At 40.0% G+C, this 15,187-nt stretch overlaps 1 long non-coding RNA gene across 4 annotated transcripts in view; it reads left to right on the top strand.

Annotated features, from left to right (window-relative positions):
• LOC140530311 (uncharacterized) overlaps positions 1 to 9,609 on the top strand; it is a 126,883-nt gene extending 117,274 nt beyond the window's left edge. For 2 of the 4 annotated variants that reach the window (XR_011975898.1, XR_011975896.1), the window contains 2 exons: positions 6,056 to 6,124; positions 6,320 to 9,609. This is a non-coding gene — a long non-coding RNA (uncharacterized lncRNA). Of the gene's footprint in view, positions 1 to 6,055 lie in introns of all 4 variants that reach the window. The other 2 variants (XR_011975897.1, XR_011975895.1) reach the window with 1 other exon arrangement.
• Positions 9,610 to 15,187: the final 5,578 nt, after the last annotated feature.

Here is a 15,187-nt window from a genome sequence, read left to right as displayed (position 1 = left end):
ACCACTTCAGACAAATGACTTAACCTCTTTAGGTCTCAGTTTCCTCATCAGTAAAAGTTAAAAAGTTGGATCAACCTCCAAATGTTCATACCAGTTCCAAATGGATGCTCTCAGTCAGTGGGAGAATGGCATGGTGGAGGTGAACTACAGCTGCATTGGGCTTTATGTCAAAATTCAAAGTTCTTAGTCTTCTGAGAGTAAAGTAGGAGACTGAGAAGAGCCTTCATAGGTATGAAACGCAAGCCTAAAAATAGATGGAAAGACACAATTTAGATGTCCCTTGCTTACCTAACTAAAATCCTCAAAAATCACTTTAAAAGGCTGTAGACAATTTTAGTGATTAAGATCCATTAGTGGAATCCAAGTCAGAGCTTTTCTCCAAATAATGATGGAAGTCAGCTTATAGCTTTAAGACTACTTTGCACTAGTGCAGGGAAAGCTAATTCTCAAGGCTGGGTTTGATGTGTCTTTAAAACCTTCACTTCTTGAGAAGTTCATCAGTGATTCCAAAGACATGATTATTTCCCAGAGACCTAACAGAGGGCTAGATTGCCTGAGTCTCTTAAAGGACCAAGAATTCCAGAGCTCTGGTTGATTGAGTAAACATCCAGCCTTGAAGAGGATTTGGAAAGGGCTTTAGGGAGTCGAGCGCATCATGGTTCTGCATTACCTGCAGTTGCCAAGGAAACAAGAAGCTCTGAGATTCCCAGGGATGGAGTTTTTCTCCACTCAGACCAGGGACAATAGAGTTATTAGCCAATTGACTGCTTCCTGGGGTGTCTGTATCAGCTTCCAGGTACTCATCTCAGGGAGACAAGAAGATATGTTATTTTTTCAAGACAAACATGTTCATCTCTCAAAGGAATAAGCTGCCTTCACATCATGGCTTCATTGTACTCCATGAATCAGGTGATTTATTTGACCAATTATCTCGCTGTTGGCACTGGGAGGTGATATCACTGATGTTTCAATTATCTGGGTTCCTACAGTGGCCAGAAACCTGTACCAGGTACTATGAGGAGGCAGATACCTCAGGAGAAAAGTAGAATTCACCTTAGTCCTTCTCCCTGTTTCAAGCCCAGTAAGCTCCTTAAGAAAAGGGACTGCCTTTGGTTTGATGCTTTGAATTCCTAGGTTCATCATAGTCCTATAACATTGTAGTCCCTTAGTAAATGTTTCTTGAATTCAATTGATGTTTGGCTTTATTTAAGAAGGTTACATGAGTTACTAGTGGCCCATGGATTTAGAAAAATCTGGGCAAGAATTTAATAAAATATTCCAAGTCAGTCCAGAGCTATTGCACATTTTGCCTTCATTTCTTTTATCTAGAAGTTCTCCCTCATCAGATCCTCATGGGCAAATTAACAGATAGAAACATGACCAGGGCTGGTTATTAGCAGGAGCTATGGTTTGAGAAATTATTGCTAAAATTCTTTGATATCACAGTATAGGGTAAAAAAAGGCATTCTGTTGTGAGTCAGACATACTAAGTAAAGGAATGAATGAAAAATGAATGCATAAATTTACAAGTAAATATTAGAGAGACAGTTCGATTGATAGATAGATAAACAAACATTTATTAAGTATGCCAGGCACTTTACCAAGCACTAAGGACATATGTAAGCAAGTTCCCTTCAAGGAGATAATATAAATAAGAGAGCTGGAAGAGTGGGCTGGGGATAATGGTTCAGAAGGGCAGCCGCCGCCAATGATGTGGAAACCTCGTCCCAGACAAACCAAAGCTCATCAGCTGCAGTCTGCACTCAGGGGCAGAGCATGATTGCACTGGGAAGTGGGGCATGAGAAAGATGACCTGAGTGGAGGGAGACGAACTTCTTAGCGGGAGGGACCCTCCGGGATGATCTTGTCATTTGAAAGTGTATTATTCTACAAAAACACATACAAACAAAATAAAATTAAGGGGTGAGAGAGGAATATATTGGGAGGAGAAGAGGAGAAATGGAATGGGGCAAATTATCTCTCATACAAGAGATAAGAAAAATCTTTTTCAATGGAGGAGAAAATGGAGGAGGTGAGAGAGGACAAGTGAAGCTTACTGTCTTCACATATGGCTTAAGGAGGGAATAGCACGCTCACTCAATTTGGTATGAAAATCTATATTACACTAGAGGAAGTAGGGGAAAGGAGGATAAGTGGGGTCAGGGCAATGATAGAAGGGAGGGCAAATATGAGAATGGAGTAATTAGAAGTAAACACTTTGGGGAAGGGGCAAATGAGAGAATAGAATAAAGGGGAACAGGGTAGGATGGAGGGAAATATAGTTAGTCTTACACAACACGGCTATTACGGAAGTCTTTTGCAAAATGACACACATGTAGCAAGTATTGAATTGCTTGCCTTCTTAGTGGGGATGAGTGGGGAGGGAAGGAAGAGAAGTTGGAATTCAAAGTATTAGAAATGAATGTTGAGAATTGTTATTACATGTAACTGGAAAATAAGAAATACAGGTAATGGGGTATAGAAATCTATCTTGCCATTCAAGAAAAGAGAGAAGATGGGGGTAAGGGAAGGGTAGAGTGTGATAGAAGGGAGGGAACATTGAGGGAAGGGGTAATCAGAATGCAAGGTGTCATGAGGTGAGGGAAGGAGAGAGATCGGGAGAAAAATTGGAACTCAAAATTTTGTGGAAATGAATGTTGAAATCTAAAAATAAATAAATAAAACTATAAAAAAAATAAAGGTAAGAAAATGACCACTTAAGCCCGATAGTAAAACACGATTGAAATAGCGACATTAAAGGAATGAGACAAAAGTGAAAGGGGCCCCTGTGAAAAGGAAAGTTAACCAGTCACAAGCAAGTCATTCCAACAGTAAGAGCAAATGAGGAAGGGCCCAGAGCTCTGGCTGGAGCCCTAGTGGAAAGTCACTGATAAGAGCTGCTCAAGATGAGCTAGTGTGTGAATGGGTCAAAATCTCCATTTTGGGAAGGTATACACATATAAGGAGATACTTATATGGAAGTATAAAGGAACTTGGCATGGCTGACGGAGTAGCCTTTGGAGTTGGAAAACCCTGGATTAAAGTCTCACTTCTGACACATAATGAATGTGTGACCTGGGCAGGTCACTTAAAAAATCACTATTAATCTTCTTGGTGGAAAGGGTGGGGAGGATTTCCTGCACTAATGAAATCACTAATCTGGCGTGGAGAATGAGAAGGGAATAGATATTTATATAACATGTACAGGTACTCTGCTAAGTGCTTGAATATATTATTTAATTTGATCCTCACAACAACTTTGTTAGATAGGTCCTGTTATTATCCACATCTTAATACTGTGGAAACTGAGGTAGACAGAAACTGAGTTACTTGCCCAAGGTCATATAGATAGAAAATATCTGAAGGATAAATAAGAATTCATATATTTATTATTGTAGGCCCAATGTTCTATCTACTGCACCCACAAGCTGCCTCATCAAAAGGCTTTGAGGAAAGAAGGATGAGGAGAGGAAGGAGCATGAGAGAGAGAGAGAGAGAGACAGAGAGAGAGAGAATTTTTTTATCCTAAATCAGGCTTAGAGTTACACCTAATTACCCAGCATTGGCTATCAATCCCAGACTTCTCATACAATTTCTAAGACATCTAAAATTTTGATTGGGGATGAAAGATAGTTCTGTGATGATCAGTTGAGAGGACTGCCTTAAGTGAGATGCTCTAGCTAGCTATAAAGAATGATAAATAAGATGGAAAATAAGCATTTCTAGAATCATAGCATTTCAGAGCTTAAAGAGAATTTAGAATCCATTTCATACTGCCCCATTCTTATCTGACTAAGGAAAATAGGGCTGAATAAAGACAAATGACTTATCCAAAGTCACACAGTTAGTGATGGGAACAAGGTTGGAAGCCAGGGATGCTAGTTTGGGATTGAGGGTTTGTTGTTTTCCTTTGAGACACACCGTGCTATCTCTTTTCTAAAAAAGCAAACTCAGACACTTCTCTTCTTTCCAAGCTTGGCTCTGTTTGTACTAAGGTACACAATGGAATCTTCACAGCTTGTCTGCTGATAGATGTACGCTTAATATGATATCGCTTTGGAAGCAGTCTGGCTGCTAGGAAAAAATTAGCCCGACAATAACTCCTGAGAACAGCCAAATAATTTGCCTTTCTGAATTAGGAGACCTTTTCAGGTGTCTTGAATAATATTCCTACCAAAAAGATGTTCTTTCCCCTGTTCCTTTAAATGATTCCTTCTTAGGAAAGAAAAAAAAGTGGAGAAGGGGAGATTTCAGTATCTTGTGGACCTCCCAGCTAAGGATCCTGTCAGTATTCGAGGCCATTCAAGGTAGCTTTTCTCCTCTCCTGCATGAGAGCCCATCAAGAATGCCTCCTGATGGGATACCAGTGGGGCCCTGGCAGTCCCTGCTTTCTTCATTCTCAGAGAGAGGGGGTTGCTTCCTGGGCAGGGACCTTGCAGGGTCTGCCAGCTGAAGGTCAGAGAAGCAAAGGGAAAACTCAAAATCAGGGTTTCAGTTGCTCTTAGACATCCTGGACTACTAACGTGATTCAGCTATTCTCTCTGTCTCTCTCTTTCTCTCTCTCTCTCTTCCTCTCTCTGTCCCTCTCAGTGTTAGTAAAATATATATATAGTCTAGGAATATATATATATATATATATATATATATATATATATATATATATATATATATATATATATATAACCCTCTTTGGGGCTATCTTAGCAAAAATACCGCAGGGGTTCACCATTTCTTTTTGCAGCTCATTTTACAAATGAGGAAACTGAAGCAAACAGGGTGAAGTGAGTTGGCCAGGGTCACACAACTAGTAAGTTTCTAAGGCCAGATTTGAATTCAGATAAAGGAGTCCATTATACCATAGTCGTTCTAAACAAATATGGTCTAATTCCAGTACACATGGAATAGTGATCCAGAATTTGTCTGAAGATCTTTGAGAAAGGAGAATCCACTACTCCTAAGGCAGTCCCTTCCCTTTTAGGAGTAGAAAGAGAGATGGAGACAAACAAGAGACAGAGACTGAGAGATGGACAGACAAACAGAAACAGACAGATGCAGAGTGATACAAACACACGCACATATTGGATGAGCCCTGAAGTCCTATCCAACATGGAGATGATGTGGTTTCTTGAAACCTAAGTGTATGCTCTGGGAACAGCAGAGTGTTTCTCCTGGTAGAGCTGACTGGACCAGATGGAGTTTGTATCATCTGCTGGCCTTATTAGCTCCATGCTCTAGCCAACTGAACTAACCAACCTAGACTTTAGGGAAATAAGGAAAGGTCAATTCAACAATTCAAAAGTATTTTATTAACCAACAACTGTGTTGTGAGAGACTGTTCTAGGCACTGAGAAATAATTAGACAAAAACAAAGCATCCCTTATTCTCAAGGAGCTTACATAGTAAAGGAAGCACCTATTTATACAAGTTAAAAAATACAGAATGAGTAAATTTTAATTAATTTCAAAGGATGGTTAGAGAATTATCGATTGAAGGGATGAAGAAAGATATTGTTGTTGGAGGCTGTCCATTTGCTGAACTATGAAGGGCTCTGAGGATTCCAAGAACTATATTGATTTTATTTAAGAAGCATTTTGATACACAATATACAAGGCATACTCTAATACTCCCATAGAGCTGGAATTTCTCCTGTGTGAATATTTCCTCCAGTGGCTCAGAATATAATCCCCTCACACACTTTGAGGTCCAGCCAAACTGGTGTTCTATGTGTTCTTGGTAAACATCCATCTCTTGACTTCTTACCTTTTCCTGCTTCATATCCTATACATGAAATGTTCTCCCTCCTCACCTCTGCCTCTGGGAATCTCTGTAAGGATCAGCGCAAATGTCATATCTTGGAAGAGATATTTCCTGATTCCTTCAGATGTTAGTGACCTCAACCCCATGAAATTATTTCGTTTAATACATGTGTGTTTACACATACATACATATTACATACATGTGTGTATAGGCATATATTTAATGAGCTGGGTATATGTCATTTTCTAGCAATATAACTTAAGCTCACTCATTCATATTTTTGTCTTTTTATACCCAGAGCCAACCACAGTGTCTGTGAGGATTTTTGATGAATTGAGTTGAACCCATCTGAATCTGTCCATTCTGTGTAAGTATTGAGAAGATTCTTCCATAAATATGGCACAGGGCATCTGTCTGCCCATATGATGGGAACCATTATCTCATTCTTTTAACAGTATATGGATACCAGTGAAGTGTTTGGTCCACTTCTTCTTGCTACATGACTAACCCATTTTTTTGTCTTTTTCTTGGTAACACATATCTCTGATTACATCCTTCATAGTGCTTTTCCTGAAGAGGTGGATGAACGGACAGATGGACAGATGAATGGATGAATGGATGGATGACAAAGCACTAATTAAATGTTTACCATATGTCAAACACTGTGCTAAGCATTGAGGATACAAATTATAAAGTGTGAAGATAATCCCTACCCTCGAGAAGCTTACTCTGTAATAAACTACACTGCAATAGGGAACAGTATTTTGATTTGGAAACTTACAAGAATCATGAGTGGAACAATAAGGGAATAGACTAACACTGTAGCAAAGGCTATGTTGATCTGATTATTATTCCCAAACTTGATATCTATTATGTGGGGAATAAAGTGAAGCATGGATGAAATGTGCCTAGACATAACAGGTTCCATGAAGCTCTTGCCAAGCAAGCCAGCAGGTCTCAAGCTGGGAGTTCCTAAACAGAAATGATTGAGGTCTTCAGGGTATGGTCCCTGCAGCAAGAGTGAGAGGGGGAAGGGTGGGGTGGGGAAGAACAGTGGCAAAGAGGATAACTGGAAGAAAGATGAAGAACCAGTGTTATTTAATCAATTTAAGACACAAAGGCATGCTTGGTTTCCTGCTAAGTTTTTCAAGTATTGCAGTCTATTCACGCCCAACATGTGCCAATCAATCCATTACTGCCCTTTGGACAAACCTCAGTCTCAGCTTATTGGAGACTGCAGTACTTCATGTAATTTCCTATTGAGGATTTTAGAGGAGAAACATCTTAGTTTCACTGATCCAAACCTCAGAGACCATCTAGTCCAACCCTCTTATTTTACAGATTGGGAAACTGAGACTCTTGGCAATGAAATGACTTTCCTGAGACCACACAGGTAGTAAATGACAGAGACAGATTCTGAATGTAGATCCTCTGACCTCCCAGACACTGAGCCACAATCTCCAATCGCTGCCCCTAAAACTTTGAATGAGTGCATAAACATTTATTCAAAAGTTACTACGTGCAAAATCCTAGACAGTCCCTCCTCCCGAAGTAGGGAGACAGCACAGGCAATAGACAAAAGCATTCTGTGGTCCTTTTAGGTAAAGGAGCAAAACAGAAGGTGAAGCATTTTCTTTAATGGCATCCCACCACTAATATTATATATGCTTCTCATGTTGAACCGTTGGACAATACTAAGGTCTTTGGTGCTTTCAAGGGCTCCTGGATTCTCCAGCAGAATCTAAGAGGAGATGGTGGGGGCAGTTTGGTTCACTCAGAAGTGTTGACTCCCGCCTCTCCCTTGGGATGCCTTGCTACTTCAGCTAAGCAAAATTAGTCCCTATTCCTGTTCTGTAAAACAGCAGGGTCAAACAGGATAGTTTAAAAAATGCTACACTAGCTCAACACTTTTCCAAGTGAGAAAACTGAACCCCAGACAGGTTAAGTGAATTACCTGAGGACACACAGTGGCACACTCAAGTCTCCTGACTCTCAGGTCATTTCTACTTCTGCCACTCTGTCCCATGACTTGTGTGTTCTGAATTCTCTTTCTGAAGTATCAGAGGGCAGTGCTTTTTTCCCTTCATTATTGTCCCACTGCTGCTTTCAAGGAGCAGCATTCAGAACACCAGCTAAAATATATGAAATGAATAAACCAAAAATGCTCACATGCCTTCTAATGTATTCTGAGCTCCATCACTGCTTCTCATTCTAGCAAGCATCTCCTGGGCCCTAATTACTTGAAGAAGACAACAGTCAGTCCCCTCAGGCTATTCATCATATTTGTGACTTGGGAGGATACAGAGTTCCCCAGCACATGGGAGAAAAGAGATTGTGGAAGCTGTTACCCAAAAGCACAATACACTTGCTAGGGCTGACCTCTTTCCTCTACATCTTTATTGTCTTTTCTAAACACACAACCCAGCAGAGCTTAGAGTGGAGATAATGATATCTTACACAATATATGAATCATGCCCAGCGTCTCTGTCATAGAGCTCTTGGGCCTTAGGGCAAAGTTGCTGCAGCAAATTCCAGCTCAGGCTAAGGAAGAGTTCTGTAAACAACTGGAGCTGTTTGAAACCAATAGAGATGTCTAATGAGGTAGTGAGTTCTCTGTCACTAGAGATGTTCCTTCACAGCCCTCTCTCACTCAAAACAAAGTCAAGTGTAAGTCATGTCATCATTTCTCTGTTGGCATGGTCTTCTTCGTCAATGAAGAGATGTTCTGACAAAAGTTTAATGGCTGTTGATAAGGGATATCATAGATGGAATCCTTGTATTGGAAAAGGAATTAATTACCTCTAAGTTTTCTGCTAATTTTAGAATTCCATAACATAATAAGCGGTGGAGATGATACATCCAAGAAAAATTAATCTAAAGCTTCCACACGCCATGAGTTCAAGCCTACAAAGGGTTTAATCAAGGTCTGTTAAGGATGCTTCCAGAAGTAATCACAGGCCTTTCTATTTCCCCCACTATTGTTAACAATAAAAACAAAGATAACATTTACATAATGAATCAAACGTTGCAAAACCCTTATAGGATCATATATCTAAATATATAAGGGATCATAGGCCATTGAGGCCTAATTTACAGGTAATCACCTGAGTCACAGAATATGATTGACTTGCCCAGGGTCATGCTGCTAATTCTTCAAGTGGCCAAGCTCTCAACACTACTTCTGTTGAGGCCTCTCAGCAGCTCTGTGAGGTATATGGTATTATGATGTGCATTTTATAGCTGAAGAAGCTGAGGAGCAAAGCAGTTTGCTCTGGATCACATATCTAGTAAGGTTCTGAGACAAGATTCAAACCCATGTCTTCCTCATTCCAAGTCTAGCGTTTCACCATTCTATCATTCTGTCTCTCCCTGTTATTGCCACAGATTCAGATGAGTCAGAAGACATCCAATTGTATTGCCCACCTAGTAGTCCTTTTGTACCCTTGCTAGTTGGGAGGACCCCAAGTACAACAGGCCACCTGCTGCAGAAGGGAGCAGATCATTCCTCCATCATCTGCCCTCTTTGGTTCCTTTGGCCTCCCAGCTGCACTCCCAATGGCCACCTTTCCCCTAGTCTCGTCCCTCTGCCTCAGACTAGCCATGTAAGTTGAGTATCCAAACTCCTGGCACTAGGGGAAGAACTGAAGGCTTTCTTGGATCAGGGCCCATCTCCACTAAGAGGCAAACTTCCTTCAGCAGCATTAGACTGCTCATTCTACTCTATGGTGTCATCGTTCGGGCCAATTCAATTGACAAATGTTTATTATCTCCTCTATGCAATGGTCTGTGCTGGGTGCTGGGAACTGAAAGATTAAAACTGAAACAAACCAATAAACAAACTCATTGAAATGATGCCTGCCCTCAAGGCTCTGACTTCATCTCCTTTTCTTCTTTATTTCCACTATTTAGTTATGTTTACTCCATGAACAGAAGCATCATTTAACATTCACTAAGCTCATACAGTTTGGAACAAACTTCACTTGGTGACTTTGAACCCTGAAGGGAGCCAGGAGAGAGGGGAGTCGGGGTTTACTGAGGGAAGCATATGGTGCCCTTTCTCCTTTGCCCTAGGAAACTCAAAAGGCTAACTTCTTTTTTGCTCAAGCTCATTAATTCTATCTTCTCATTGTGTCCCTACCATTACAAATGGGAGGCACCCATGGGAGTATTCATTCAAAACTAGATAAACTGAGATACAGAGCAGTTAGGAGATTTACCTGAGTTCAGTGAATAGTTATCATGGAAATAAAAGTCTTTGCTCTGAGTTCAGTCATTCAATGCCTCACCTTCGTTAGACTGCCTACCAACAAAACCTGGTCCTCTCCCACAGAAATTTTTAGATGGCAGAATGTACATGTATTAATAAGTAGTAATAATGATAATGGCGATAACTCTCATTTACATAATGATTTAAGGTTTGGAAGCACTTTATACATATTGTCTCATATGATACTCATAATGACCCTGGGAGATAAGTGCTATTGCTATCCCCACTTTTTCAGTTGAGGAAACTGAGGCACAGTGCTTAAGTGACTTGCTTGAAATCACAGAGCTTATGAATTCATGGAGAAGATGGGACTTATATTATCATTGTATCATACATTTACAGCTGGAAAACTTTTGAATCTAAGCCCCTGATTCTACAGATAAGGAAACTTAGGAATAGAGGAAATGATTTTTCCAGGATCATGCAACTAACAAGTGTCTGAGGCAGCATTTGAATCTAATTCTTCCTGACTCCAAGTCCAACACTTTAACTCCCTGTACTTGTCTTTCAAAAGGAAAAAAGGTCTATTTAATATCCAAAGATCATCTAAAGTTATAGAGATAATAAAGAAGAGGATTTAGAGTCAGGAAGACCAAGTTTATATCCTGCTTCAGAAATGTGCTAGCTGTGTGACTCTAGACCAGTCACTTCACCTTAATTACCTCACATATGGGATGAGGAGATGGGACTAGACATCCTCTAACATCCCTTCCAGTTCTAAATCTAAGACCCTATCTCACATCTTCCATCAGAGTGCATCCATCAGTTGCTCATGTTGGTTCCTTTCTGACTTGACTTGCCATAACACTTATTCTTTGTACCAGAGATCATACTTGTCCTCTCTGGGCTTCTGTTTTTCTCAATGTAAAATGATGCAGTAATGGTGGATGATCTTGAAGGTCACTTACAGCCAACACTTAATGTGTCTATTGAAAGATATTGTATCAAGCAATCTGGAGATGACAGTCCTATTGAACATTGCCTTGCTTAGAGGTTGGGTGTTGATTATATTTGAGGAAAAAAGGTCAGATACAAGAGATATTGTAGAGATAGAATCAACAAGACTTGACAACTTATTAGACATGGGTATTGTGAGCTAAATCCATTAATTATTTTTATTCTTGGATCCTTGATCATTGTTACTTATTCTGGAGGGCACAATTTAAGAAAGTGATAAGCCAAAGGGGGCATTAAATGCCCTAAGATGGTGAAGAGTCTTGAGTCTGCAATAGGAGGGTTCATGCAAGGAATATGGAGAGGGGAAGCCTTGGGGGGGTGGGGGGTGAATTGATGATGCTTCTCAAGCACTTGGAGTGCTGCCACTTGACTTCAATTTGTCCTATCAAGAAATTCTCCTTTCTGGAAAGAAAAGAAAACAATTAGAGAATCATATATGGTAGAACAGAATGAAATGTCTCTGTGGTGGCTAGAATCATGAAGTCACAGAATGAAAGGACCTCTGAGGTCAGCTAGTCAAATGGAATGTTTAACCAGGGATCCTCTCGACAACATGACTGACAAGTAATTATCTAGCCTTTGTCTGAAAACCTCCAATGAGGGAAAAAACCATTATCTCCCTGGAGAGCTCATTCTACTTTGGCTTATCTCTAAAAATTGTTAGGAAGTTGTTCTTGTTTTTTTTTCTTACACTGAGTTGAACTTGTTTTCTTCACAGTTATAACATTACAATTCTTCCCTTTGAGACCAAGAAGAACAAGACTGATCCCTCTTATGTGAACATCATCAACTACTTGAAGATAACTATCTTTCTCACAGCCCTTTAAATCTTTTCTTCTTCCTTCACAAAGACTGGATTGGTCCTTGTTGAGAACTCTAGGGTCTCCCTCTTATTCCTAAGATCAACTATAAAATCCACAATTTGGCACTTGAAGTCTTTTGTAAGCTAGCCCCAATGTATCTTTACTGGAGTGTTATACATTACTTCTCATCATACTCTGGTTTTGCTACATTGGTCTCCTGGCTGTTCCTCCCCTATAACATTCTCTCTCCCCTCCATGCAATTGTATTAGCTAACCCCCATGCCTGTGAGACCCTCTCTCTTTCCACCCACTAGAATCCTTAATTCCCTTCAATGTTCAACTCAAATGTGACCTTGTATGTGAGGCTTTTTTGGATTCCATCAAAAAAATTAAATTATATTATTTTATATGTGTATATGAGAAAGTACAGTGTAGTGGATAATGTCAACCTCTCAATCGGGAAGATGTGGATTCCAGTGCTGCCTCTGACAAATACAGGCTTTATGACAATTAACAAATCATTTAACCCTTGGTTAATCAGACAGTTTTCTGAGACTCTAAGTTGCAGAATGGGTGATGATGCATTGGTAGAAAGATTTTTTTTTCACATCATGAAGTTCACATAATTAAATGAAAAGTCTGAGACCAAAATAGAAGCTTTGTACGCACTTATATGTGTACATGTTGTCCCCTTAGTGAATATAAGCCCTCTGAGGGTAGAGACTATTTTATTTGGTCATTGCAAATCAAAGTTCTTAGCACACAACTTGGCATGTAGGAAGTCCTCAATAAATGCTTGTCTATTGATTATTTGATGCAGTAATGAGATATTGTTATTGTATTGGGGAATTCTGGTTAGGTATTTGTCTGACTTTTGAGGACCTGTCCAGCTCTGAGCTTCAATGAACATGTCAGTACAAAATTCTAACCACAGAAACCTTTGATATTCTACTTTGTGGCTCCCTAAGCCTCTAAGGGAACGAAAAAACACAAACTATTTAGCTTGACTTCTAGAATCCAGTTTTTCCTAGCTTACCTTTCTAGACTTACTTGCTATTGAGACCCTACACACACTTTCTTCATGCCCACAAAAATGTCTCAGTTTCTGTTCCCAGTACTCAGTATCCATCTCCTGCTTCCATATCCTTCCAGAAGTAGCCAATTAATAAATCGTTGTTGAGTTGGGTTAGACTGAATGAATACTGTTTATTGAGTTAAATTAATATAATTCATATCTTGAGGGCATCTCATGACTCAGCTCTGGGTATTGGCCTTTTATCACTTTAACAAGTACTTTTTTTTTTTTAATTTCTCTTTTAAATCATTACCACCTCAAAAGCTTGGTGTAGTTAAAACATAAAAAACAACAATGAATTCAGGAGCTCCTGGAAAGAATTAAAGGATTATAGAATTGTACATCATAGATCTTGAGAGGAGAAAGAACTGAAACTTTTTCTGGTCCTACTGGAAATTACAAATTAGGAAACTGAGGTTAAGAGATTTGAATTTTAATCCCGACTCTGGCACTATTTGTCTGTGCTTGAACAATTTAACAATTCAGCTCATCCAATATTTATTTATTAATGTATTTGTCAAATATTAAATTTCTCCTACATTGTCAGAGTAGTAGTTTCATAAAGATGCCATCAGAAAAATGCAGGAGGGGGAGGAGCCAAGAGGGCAGAGTAGAAAGATACATGTATGCTAGCTTTGAACCCACAGCCCATAAAATACCTGTAAAGAAGAACTCGCAACAAATTCTGGAGCAGCAGAAGCCACAGAACAATGGAGTGGAGGAGATTTCTGTTCCAGAGAGCCCTGGAACACCAACACGAAAGGTCCATCATGCCCCCGATGTGGAGCAGAGCCCAGCCCTGAGTTGGCCCTTGTGGCACTGGGGAGAGCATATCTGAGCAGGCTTCAGGGACAGAATCTCCAGCAGCCACGCAGGTCCCTCCACCCACAGGAGCCAAAGGTCAATGAGAGGGTCTCTGATAGGGGAGTGGGGTGTCCCCATAACTCAGGCCCCCTCAGGAGGCAGCAGCAGAGGCAGCAGCATAGAAGGGCTCCCAAAGCAGGTAGGAGCTCAGATCCATGGTCGAAGGTCTCTGCATAAACCCCCTGAGGGAACTGAGTCCTGCCCCCACCTGAGTGCCTGACCTTAATGCCACACTGAATAACAGCCCTGCCCCTGCTGAAAGCTCTGAGGCTTGGGAGCAGCATTTGAATTTCAGTCCCCAAGCACTATCTGGGCAGATTTGGAGGTGAGATGGATGTGGAAAGGAAACTCAGAAGTCAAATAACTGGCTGGGAAAATACCCAGAAAAGGGAGAAAAAATAAGACCATAGAAGGTTACTTTCTTGGTGAACAGGTGTCTCCTCCCTTCCTTTCAGATAAGGAAGAATAAGGCTTACCATCAGGGAAAGATGTAGAAATCAAGGCTTCTCTATCCCAAACATCCAAAATAAATATTCAATGGGATCAGGCCATGGAAGATCCCAAAAAGGATTTTGAAAATCAAGTTAGAGAGGTGGAGGAAAAACTGGGAAGAGAAATGAGAGAGATGCAAGAAAAACATGAAAAGCAGGTCAACAGCTTGCTAAAGGAGACCCAAAAACATGCTGAAGAAAATAACACCTTGAAAAATAGGCTAACTCAATAGGCAAAAGAGGTTCAAAAAGCCAATGAGGAGAAGAAGGCTTTCAAAAGCAGAATTAGCCAAATGGAAAAGGAGGTTCAAAAGTTCACTGAAGAAAATAGTTCTTTCAAAATTAGAATGAAACAGATGGAGGCTAATGACTTTATGAGAAACCAAGAAATCACAAAACAAAACCAAAAGAATGAAAAAATGGAAAATAATGCAAAATATCTCTTTGGAGTAACAATTGACCTGGAAAATAGATTCAGGAGAGACAATTTGAAAATTATAGGACTACATGAAAGCCATGATAAAAAAAAGAGCCTAGACATCATCTTTCATGAAATTATCAAAGAAAACTGCCCTGATATTCTAGAACCAGAGAGCAAAAAAAAATATTCAAGGAATCCACAGATCACTGCCTGAAAGAGATCCAAAAAGAGAAACTCCTAGGAACATCGTGGCTAAATTCCAGAGTTCCCTGGTCAAGGAGAAAATATTGCAAGCAGCTAGAAAGAAACAATTCAAGTACTGTGGAAATACAATCAGGATAACACAAGATTTAGCAGCTTCTACATTAAGGGATCAAAGGGTGTGGAATAGGATATTCCAGAAGTCAAAGGAACTAGGACTAAAACCAAGAATCACCTACCCAGCAAAACTGAGTATAGTACTTCAAGGGAAAAAACTGGTCTTTCAATGAAATTGAGGACTTTCAAGCATTCTTGATGAAAAGATCAGAGCTGAAAAGAAAATTTGACTTT

Source organism: Notamacropus eugenii, chromosome 2 (genome assembly GCF_028372415.1).
Source record: "Notamacropus eugenii isolate mMacEug1 chromosome 2, mMacEug1.pri_v2, whole genome shotgun sequence".
Classification (NCBI taxonomy): Eukaryota; Metazoa; Chordata; class Mammalia; order Diprotodontia; family Macropodidae; genus Notamacropus; species Notamacropus eugenii.
This window is presented reverse-complemented; position numbering and strand designations above follow the sequence as displayed.